Genomic DNA, 11,838 nt, shown 5'->3' on the forward strand with positions numbered 1-11,838 from the left:
TGAAACCCCTCAGGGGTGTTGTTCGGCATAAACTAATTAATATGAAGAAATTAGGAATTATTGACGGAATAAAATGTTTTCAACACATTCTTTTTTCAGCAAGTAGATACTCAATTACATTTTATTGCTTATATCTTACTACGTAATTAAATTAATAATTGACAACTTGAAAATTAAAATCAGCGAATCAGGGATCGATGTTTAAGCCAAGAAAGAAACGATGGACTTAACTGAACTTTCCCAGGAGTTATCGTTGTTGTGGACTCTAGTCTACGGATATTCGGCCGACTTCTTCTGTTTCTGTGATGTTAGTTAAGATTTTCCATGTGCTATTCTTGATGTTCGGCCGGCTTTTCCTTGGATTCCTGATTGCTGCAGCACCCTAGGGTGGTCCTCGGTTGGTGTTACGCTTATTCTGCAGTAGTTGCCATTGAACTGAGTGAAAATAGTTCCAAGTGATCCCAAATGGCTAGAAAAAAAAAACAGGCCGCTGTAGACTTGACATAGTACACGTTTTGTACGACAACAGAGGAATCTCGGTAAGTGGAAAGTCCCTTTTTTCCCAAGGACTTGCACACCGACCCAAAATCCTCTGATGTCGTCAAAACTTAAAATATTGCTTTTGCAACTAATAAATAAAGCACAAAAATGTAACCAAAAACGAACCGACAATAACCTCCAGTGTTGTCAGTTCATAAAAAGTAATCATTTACTTTAAGGCGGGAATCGTTCAATATTTGATATGTGAAAATATATTTACAAAATTAATCTACATCTGAACGATTAAAACGTCACAAACTCCGTAGTATAATATTGAGAAGATATAACAAGACGTAGTAGCCTTACTTATATCTCCAGATTAAGGTTGTGGCTTTTAAAGAGTTTGGCCATGTTATTTAATGCACTCCTTGCTTTCTCTATTCTACATTTTACTTTTTGTGAGTGAGTCCATTGTTCGCTTACTATTATTACTCCAATACAGGTATACTATTTTCCTCGGTCCACTGGTGTATTCTTGATAAGCAGTTGGGCGTCTCTAATTTTATTTTTGCTGACCAGAAATTTAATTTTTGATAGGTTTGCTTGTAGTCCAAATCTTTCACTTACTTTATTTGCTTGTTTATAAGTTGTTAAAAACTGTTCAAACTGTTTGAAAAAATAACGGTGTCGTCTGCATAGCGGATGTTGTTTAGGCGTACTCCATTTAGGAGTATTCTATGCGCAATTTTCCGAGGCTTCTCCAAATATTTCCTCTGAATATAGGTTAAATGATATAAGTAAAATTATACATCGTTGTATAAAGCCTCGTAGAGTCTGAATCGCTTCAGTTGTTTCATCTTCAAGATTTGTTCTTATTGTGGCTGATTGGTTCCAGTATAAATTTTGTATTATACGCCGATCTTTAACATCCATTTGGGTTTTTGTTAGAACATCCATCATTTTCGGCTTTCAACTGTATCAAATGCTTTTTGATAGTCCACAAAGCAGGTGTAAATATCGCAAGTCATATCTCTGCATCTTTGAAATAATACCGGTAGACTAAACAGTGCATCTCTTGTACCTACGCCTTTCATGAATCCAAACTGTGTATCTAATATTCTTTCTTCGCATAGCTTGTATATTCTGCGAAGTATAATTTTAAGAAAAATTTTAATGCATGGCTCATTAGACTTATTAACCTATATTCTCCGCACTTTTTCGCTCCCTGTTTCTTTGGTAATGTAATAAATTCTGAAACTAGCCATTCTTTTGTCATAGATATTATTAAAGATTTTACATACTATTCTTAAAGATTTATCATCAAGAAGTTTAAGAAATTCAGCCTATACTCCGTCTGGTCCTGGAGCTCTTCCTTCTTTTAGTGATATTATGGCTGCTCTTATTTCTGCCACTAGTAGAGGTGGTCCTGTTTCCGTAAGTATTAGTGACTGATTCTCCCTCTCATCAAAAAAAAATCATATGTAATTTTTCCAGGTATTATCGATATCTAATTACAACGTATAATGAAGTAAACACTTCTTGTTGTATGTAGGTATATAATTTATTAAAAAATTCTTAAAATTTATCCACAAGGGAGTGGAAGTACAACAAAACGTTTTCGGTCAAACTGACCATCCTCAGTGTAAACGTCCAGTGTACAAGTAATTGAAACTAGCCACTTGAATAGGTGTAAAACCTCAAAATAACATTATTGCTACATTATGAGCTGTGTAGTAATCGACAATAAGTCGATGTCTTAAGATTAAAAATATATCACATGTGGATGTATGTCATCCTTGCTCGGAATTTACACAAGGTTGTGATCAGGTGAGAGGTTAACAACCAACTCACCTGATCACAACCTTGTGTAAATTCCGAGCAAGGATGACATACATCCACATGTGATATATTTTTAATCTTAAGACATCGACTTATTGTCGATTACTACACAGCTCATAATGTAGCAATAATGTTATTTTGAGGTTTTACACCTATTCAAGTGGCTAGTTTCAATTACTTGTACACTGGACGTTTACACTGAGGATGGTAATTTTGACCGAAAACGTTTTGTTGTACTTCCACTCCCTTGTGGATAAATTTTAAGAATTTTTTAATAAATTATATACCTACATACAACAAGAAGTGTTTACTTCATTCTACGTTGTCTTAACAAAGGTATACAGCCAACTACAGGGTTTACCCTTTTAAAGTTTTATATCTAATTACATTGTCATTAACAAGTTCACTTATTCTTCTGTTTTTACATTTGCCTGTAATTTCTCTTACTTTGTTATGCACGTTAAAGTCGTCGTATTTACTTTGTAATGTTTCGATTTCTTGTCATTTTTTCTCCAAGAATTATAATAAATTTTGTTGTTTGTTTGGGTTTATATGACTGCGGACACTAAATCCATTCGCCAATTTTACTATTTTTTATTTTATTAGTCATTTTTTCGTATCTTATCCTAAAACTAATACTAATATAATAAACAATTCTACTAATAAATAATTATTTTTGTATTTTTTTTTTAATAATTTTTTATGTATATATATATATATATATATATATATATATATATATATATATATATATATATATATATATATATATATATATATATATTTTCATTAATTTTTTTCCAAATGATGTTCTCAGAGTTCCACAGCAAAAACTGCAACATTCTTCTTTAGCCCTCTACTTCATTCGAAAGCTATTTTACTATGGAATGTCCAAGTTCGTCATTCATTTTTATCTACATATTTTTTTTTATATTTTTTTAATTATTATATTTTTTTTTCTATTTTTTTTATATATCTTTTTTTTATATTTTTTCTTTCTTTTTTTTTTATTATTTTTTTATTTTTTTTTATTTTTTTTTTATTTTTATTTTATTATTTTTTTTTATATTTCTTTTCTTTTTTTTTTCTTTTCTTTTCTTTTTATTTTAACATATAATAAATTTCAATTAATATGCCACAAGAAAGTAGCTTCTAAACGATGTTCTTTATTATAAAACATGTGATATTTTAAAACATCTTGATATAAAACATCTTGATATTTTGTTACCTTATTAATGTTGGTAGTTTTTTATTACTGATTTCTTATTGATATAGCGGCGTTTTATTGCTAAATCGCTAAGTTTTATATAGTGCCTTGACATCAGAAGATGAGCCATGCTTACTCTTCCTTTCGGAAGCCATTTGTTGTTATAACCGGTCGTACTTAAGCCAATTGCACCAACTCCATTCCTCTTTGCATTGTCCCAAGTTGAGGTCGATTTCTCTTTGTGAGATCTCTCTGTCTCTGTGACGTCTTTCTAATTTACTTAAGGTCTCCTTCTTTTATTTTTAGCCGAGTGCTGTAAAACTTAGTATCTATTTAGGTAAGCGACCTTTACTCTGCTCATTTCGTACCATCACCATTACTGCACCATACCATTTTAGGTGGTGTACTATATTGTCTTTGGTTATTTTATGCTTGAGATTTATAATTTTTCAAAATAGATTATTTTTAACTCTCTCTAACCTTCATTTACTCACAGTACACCTCCCAAAATACACTTAGGTTGACTTTAAGGCTTTTAATAGTTCACGAAAACATTTTTGGAACAAGGCAAAGTGCTCCGAGGTAGCTCTTAAGACAGGTATGAATACAAATAAGTGAAAATATCAACTTAAATTAAATAAGAATTCACACTAGAAAGACAGTATGAAGACTATAATAACATGGGAATTAATGAACAAAACTCTTTTTAATTAGCCGACATGTAGCTCTGACATCTTAAAAATTGTTTAGAGTTGTTTTATACTTTTATATTCGAAAATAAATCACGGAGCAATAAATACGGAGAATAAAGGAAATAAAAGCCAATTTGTAAAAATATTAAAATGGAAAGCACTGCTTTAAAGTACTCTGAGCTAACGCAATTACTTGATTTAATTTCATATGTACAGCTTAACGGACGTAGCTAAAGCAATTTTCAAGTTACTCCAGCAATTTCCTTTCCTTGGAAGTCGACAAGAGGAAGCTTAACTGAAACAGCGCTGCACTTTTAATTATATCTTTCAATTATTATTAGTAATTATGGGAAATAAAAAGAAAATAAAACTAAAAATTGCCAGAGAAGATTGACGATTAAACTTGTGTAGGTATATATATATATTGTTGTAGATCAAAATTTAAAAAAAAAATTTATGTGAGAGACCACGAGACCATAAATTTTCGAGACCCTGTATATAATCAAATATTGTAAATAAAATAATTTAGCAGTAAAAAGTGTTCCGCAGAGGAGTGAAATTTTATAGTGGTAGAATTTTTACGAACATTTTATAAATTCAATAGAAAATTTTAATGTATACTGAGGTTCACTTAACAATAGACAATGCCGTTTATATGGTTTCCTAGAAAGAATTGATACTAAACATATTTGTTTATTTTAAGATATCGGGATGCACACGATGTTTAGAGCACGAGCGACAACGGAGCGAGTAAACTTTGACATACATCGCGTAAGTTCGCAAAAAGTACTTCACTCACAGTTTCATACAATATTTTATATATGATGAACAAATAAAAAAACTGTAACTCTTCGTCACTGGAATTTATTTCTATTCTACAACTTTTAGAACTTTGACATTTAAAAATTCCAACTTCTTTCAAGCCACAAAGCTGTCAGAACTTTTGTCGTAATTTATTGCTCATTATATGTCATCACCATGACAACGCGAAAGTTAAGGTTATTTGATTATATGAAAGTGTGTCAAAAACAGTGCGAAAAAGTAAGTCCCATTTAAAATACATTGCTACTTCACGCACACTTTAAACACTTCACGCACTGCTATATATAATGACAGTTTTCATAAACTAAAAACTTATACATAATATGACATAGAGGAGATAAAAGTATTTTTAGTATCTCCTAGAAATTGAGAAGAATGCAACATTGTATACAAGACTATTTTTTTAAGAAAATAAAAGTAGGGGTATGATGTTCGGTGAATGCGTGTGATAAGCTATGAAAGAGCGATGGAAGGAGAATGGAGTAGCGATTTTAAAGTAGATAAGAGAAAATGGAATGATTGTGTAATTACCATCGAAAGCCATCAGTCCAGTTTGAAAGTAGTGTATTTGTGCAATGTGTGTTCATTTGGTGACCGTGGAAGCAGGATCGTAGGAGGCAAAAACGATATTAAGTCGAGAAGTCCAAACTCCTTGTGTCCGAAAAGATTCCAGTTTCTGTAATTAAATAATAGAAGTATTATATAAACTTTGCAGGAGGTACCTAATTGAGGAGCAAAATCTTTGAATTCTAAAGATTGCTATTGTTTTTATATCGAGAAGGAGATTTTAATTTGTGGAGGGAATTCGAACGAGTGCTGTTTTGAAACAGTTGAAAGGAGAAGCACATTTTTCAGGATCAGAGCAGCACGTCGCACAGTGGTCCTTTAGGACGATCTATGGTTGCAAAAGTATTACACCACAATTAGTCGGAGAGATAAAAGCGGATTTTGTGCGTGATAAGTAATATGGAAAAACTATACGGAAATATGTTGAATTAGTTGTGTACATGACTTTCTCCAACGGCCGGAAACCAGAGTGGGGGACGAGGGTAGTTATATGGGGCCAAAGTCGCGGTTTTTATTATTTTTTTTTGTAACGCTCATGATCGAGAAAGTGCACCAAAATATGGTAATAAGTAGGTCATGACGTAAGTAAGTACAATCTCCAGGGGCGGAACGTTGCGTGCCGACAAAGGGGTGGGGGCAGGGGTGAATATAAAAATTATAAGGGATTTTTGTGACGTTCGTGATCGAGATAGTTAAGCAAAATTTGGGATTAAGTAGATCATGACGTAACTAAGCAAAATCTCCAGGGTCGGAAACCAGAGTTGGGGATGAGGGTAGCTTTAAGGGGTCAAAGTCACAGTTTGTATTATTTTTTTTTTGTGACGCATCAGAACATTTGACCGCCACGCAGCATTCCGCCCTTGGAGATTTTACTTAGTAATGTCATGATCTACTTATTCCCAAATTTTGGTGCACTATCTCCATCATGGGCGTCACAAAAAAAAATAAAAACCGCGACTTTGACCCCTTATAACTACCCTCGCCCCCACTCTGGTTTCCGGCTGTTGGAGAAAGTCATGTGCACAACTAATTCAATATATCCCCGTATAGTTTTTCCATATTACTTATCACGCACAAAATCCGCTCCCAGCTCTTAGACTAAATATAAGGGACTGAAAATTCGTATACAGGTAAAACATTGTTGTATATACTTCGTCCAATTTACTTACCGTTGCACGTCATCCGCGTCATAGCTTGTAAATCGAGCATTATGATGAATCATTATGATTTTAGAATCATTATGATTCTAAAAAAGAACACACCTACCTCCTAAATTTTTCGTGTTGGTATCATGTTACAAGCTATGACGCGGATGACGTGCAACGGTAAGTAAATTGGACGAAGTATATGTAAAATACAAGAACCTACAAAAATTAAAAAAATATAGAAAGAGCACGTTCGAGCACATAAGAGTAACTTTTTCTGAGAGATAAATGAATAAAGTAACAACAAAAAAAAATAGTTTAGCAACAATCCCGAACAATCCCAAAAGTTCTACTCTATTAAAATCTTTACAAATTCTTATTTTATTGCTAATCTATCATCATCTTTACAATCAAATATTTTTTTATCAACAAAGGTGCAACTATTGTTTTATAATATTGTAAATATACCTGTTCGCTTGACTTCAATTTCAAAAAAATATTAAAATAACAGTTTTAGGTACACTTAAATTCACTTCGAAAGGGCACGGGCGCTGGTAAATTGCCTGAAACTACTGAGCGTAAGTTCGGTAAAGAAGTACAACTTTCGGTTTCAATTGTTCACTTCGAGGTGGGAGTTGAGTTCTAAGAACGATTTATTTTGTTTACCTGGTTATCTAGGTATTCAATGAGTGTCATTACAACCGATTATTTGAAGATGAATTTTATACCTTTTGCAATCATAGATTATGAAAAAGGACCACCGTGCGTCGTTGGAGATCTCGGACAACATAATCCAGCAGAATAAATAAGGGGTTCATCGAAAAAGTTAGTCAGATTATTTGTGACAAGAGAGTGTTGTTTAATATTATATACCATATTTGTTTTCTGAAAGTCACATCAACTTTATAGTATTGCAACATAAATTATTCCTTCATAAACTTACAGCATATATAGGTAATTGATGTGAAAAGTGGAAATTAAAATTTGATATCTTCTTTAAATAATAATTAGACCAATTTACCGATTTAATTGAATAAATTTGGTTCACAAAAAGAGATACTAGAATTAAAGGTTCTTTTTTTATTAGATAAGAAATTTTACAAGAGGATAAAGTTTAGCATAAATTTAAATTTTTTACACTTTATGGTATAGCAAATAAATGGTAGTTAAAAAAATTATATTAGTTTTTGAGTATATTTATTTTCCCTGTTTATCGTGGATAAAGCAAGCAACGATAAATACTAGAAGCCACAAAATAAAGGTAATATATTACAATAAATTAGCCCTGAGAATTTGTTTTATTGAAAAAGTTAATTAAATTCTGTTTTGTTTTATTAGTAGCAATTAAAATAATTAATTAATTAATGTAATTAATAAAAGGCATCTTAATCTCATAACAAGAAAAAAATTCATGTAATAACAATATATACGTATTTATGACAGTATATGTCGTAGGAGCACGATACTGATTTTCGAATACAACTAAAGCCTAAAGGCCAAAAAACGATTCCTGAATGCTTCGCATTGAGGTGGAAGCGTACAATTTTTTTTAGAAAACTTATGTTAAGAAATTCTGATATTAAAAAAATTACGAAGTAAGAAGTACCCTAATACATATAGGGGCGATTTTGAAAGATATCGTCAACATCGTTAAAAGTATAATAAGATTGATTATTTCATTCATATAGATTCTGACCAATAGAAACCTACAGGAATAAAAATTACAGCGGTTAATTTTCAATGATTTTATCTTCCAATCGTGTAATAAGATTTTTGATCGTGTGTTTAATTATGTCCAATCAGATTATTATTATACCGGCAATATTTTACCTAGATTATTATACTGGGAATATTTTAGGTAGATGTTTCTGTTTAATTACAAGTTTCCCAGTTTTGACAACTGTCACATTTAAGACAATTAAACATAATAAAATTTTAGTTCTGCATCTAATGTCAAATTGTCACGAGGACAACACAAATCGGTATTTCTAAGCGCTCGAGTGTACTTCGGTCAAATTATTTCATGAAAAAAACTGTATTTATAAATAATTTTAACTAATATTTTATTGATATCTTCGCCTGAATATTTTTGCTAAACCAGCTAATGGTATTGTTAGATTGTTTCTGTTTAACTACGAGGTTCCTAGTTATGACAATTGTCACATTTAATAAAATGAAGCATAATAAGCTTTTAATTCTGAATCTAATGTCAAATTGTCACGAGAACAACACAAATCGCTAATTTTAAGCGCTCGAGTGTACTTTCGTAAGAAATACTTTTTCGTATTTCATGAATAAAACTGTATTTATAAAATTTTAACTAATATTTTATTAATATCTGCGTCTAAATATTTGCTAAACTGTACTGTTTACTTGACAAGTTGAAAAGTGTATGTCACATTAATTGGTATAAATGTCACTGAATGTTTGTATACAAAGACTTGAATTTTTTTATGTAAGTATTAAAAAATAACCTGTCGAATATCACACGATAGTAAGAATATTTAAAAGAATTCTTATGAGAAAATAATGCTCCAATTTGTTCCTCAAACTTGTTTCCATTCGGCAATAGTCACTCGGGCTTCCTGGCTCTTGTGTCTATTACCAGGCAAAATATTTTCAAAAAATTGTCGCATGATTTTCAATTTTTCGATAATTTCTCGTCGTCAAGTAATACGTCAGATGTCCTTCGTTGCTACGCAAAAATAAACATTCAGTGACATTCATGACAATTAATCTTTTACAACTTGTCAAAGAGAACCTCATAAACAGGTTTAACAAATATTCAGGCGAATTCAGGCGAACAAGATATCAATGAAATATTAGTTAAAATGATTTAAAAAGGCAGTTTTATTCATGAAATAATCTTACCAAATTACATTCGAGCTTTTAAAAACTATGGATTGGATTTGTCCTCGTGACACTTTGACTGCCAATTTTTTCCAAGGTTTTTGAGAAGCTATATGTTAAAAGGCTAAAAACTATAATAGACTATAATAAACACGGGACAATAGATCAAGTTCATAGAGTGGTAAATCAAATCAACAAGGACCTGAATAATAAAAAATATTGTTCAGTAACTTTCCTCGATATATCTTAGGCTTTCAATAAGGTGTGGCATGAAGGATTGCAAGTTAAACTAAAGAAGCTACTGTCCCATCCCCACTTTCAACTTCTAAAATCATACCTGACAGATAGGCACTTCCAAATAAAACATGGAAGTGAATATAGAGAGCTGCATCCAATAAATTCAGGAGTTCCACAAGGTAGCGTACTTGGACCGATTCTGTACTTATTGTATACTGCAGACGTGCCATCAACACGACTTACCACTGTTGCAACATTTGCCGATGATGGCATTTTGGCGTCCCACACTGACCCAACATCAGCCTCTAGGAACCTGCAAACTAGTCTAAACAAGGTCCAAAACTGGCTAAAAAAATAGCGTATTAAAGCAAATGGATTGAAATAATCACATGTGACGTTTACCCTCCGCAGAGAAACGTGCCCACCTGTTCAATTTATTGATTATCAACTACCATAATCTGATACCGCCAAATACCTCGGAATGCACCTGGATCGACGACTGACTTGGACAAAACACATATTCACTAAGCGCAAGCAATTTGGCCTCAAATTAAAAACATGTATTGACTCATCGGTCGCAGATCAAAACTCTCCATAGACAATAAAATATTATTATACAAAACAATCTTAAAATCTGTGTGGACCCACGGTATCCAGCTGTGGGGAACGGCTAGCAACTCCACCATATGCTGCTGCTGCTAGTGCTACCCAAATGCTCTTGGTCAACATATTTGAATCATATGGTCTCTAAATGCACGCTAATTCTCCTACAAGGATTACAAAAACTACATCTACCATAATTGATTATATTGTCTCCGATTTATTGATTACAGTTATTAATGCGGAACTATCGGATCATGAAGCAGTATATACGAAATTTAACATCTTCAGCAAACCCTCCTCGAAAACCCGACGTTTGGGTAGGATTTTTTCCGCTCGGAATTTTCATAAATTTCAAAATTTATGTTTAACTTCTGACTGGCATTTTCCTTCTACGGACGTGGACTATAATTTCAGTGATTTTTTGGAGAAGCTTGTCTGTATCTTCAATAAGGCATTTCCTTTAATTACGATTAAGCCAAAACGTCGCAAACCCTGGACTACCAAAGGTATCCGCATATCAGCAAAAAATATGCGTTCACTACTTTATATCAAGAAATTTACTACCAACGTCGCTGTCACTCAATATATCACCAATTACAGAGTCACGTACCTAAAACTCATCAAATCAGCTAAAAAAGCCTACTATCAAAATCGTCTGGGAAGAAACTTGGTCCATAATAAACGATCTTCGAAATAAAACCCACGCAGCTCAAACATTTGCTCTTCCAAACCCTGAAAATCTAAACGAATACTTCATTAACGTGAGTAAAAATATAACTATTCAACTGTTCAGTCTCAACAAGATCCCATTTTCTATCTCCCTAATTCAGAAATTGTCTCGAATTCATTCTTTATAAGACCAATCTCTAAATCTGAATTGATCCAAACGATCAATAGTATCAAAAGCAAATCATCTTGTAGTACTGATGGACTATCCATAAAAATCTTCTCAAATCTCACAGATAATGTGTTAGAACTCCTCGTGTCACTAATTGACTATGATTCCTTTGAAAACGGTAAATTTCCAGAGTGGCTAAAGACAGCCATTATTATTCCTCTTCATAAAGGTGGCGAAAAATCTAATGCCTGCAACTATAGACATATTGCCCTACTACCGGTACTCTCCAAAATTATTGAGAGGCTCATAAAAACCCGACTTATGTCCTTTCTCTTTGATAACAATATTTTATCACAAAATCAGTTCGGCTTCTTAACTAATAAATGTACAACTGATGCCATGTTTTCTGTACTTCACGAGGTTTACCAAGCACTAAACAATAATCTTTATACTACCACTGTTTTATGTGACTATTCCAAAGCTTTTGATTGTGTAAATCACATTTTGATTAAAAAACTTAATTACTATGGAATTCGAGGTATTTCTTTGAATTGGTTC

This window comes from Diabrotica virgifera, chromosome 4 (assembly GCF_917563875.1).
Source record: "Diabrotica virgifera virgifera chromosome 4, PGI_DIABVI_V3a".
NCBI lineage: Eukaryota > Metazoa > Arthropoda > Insecta > Coleoptera > Chrysomelidae > Diabrotica > Diabrotica virgifera.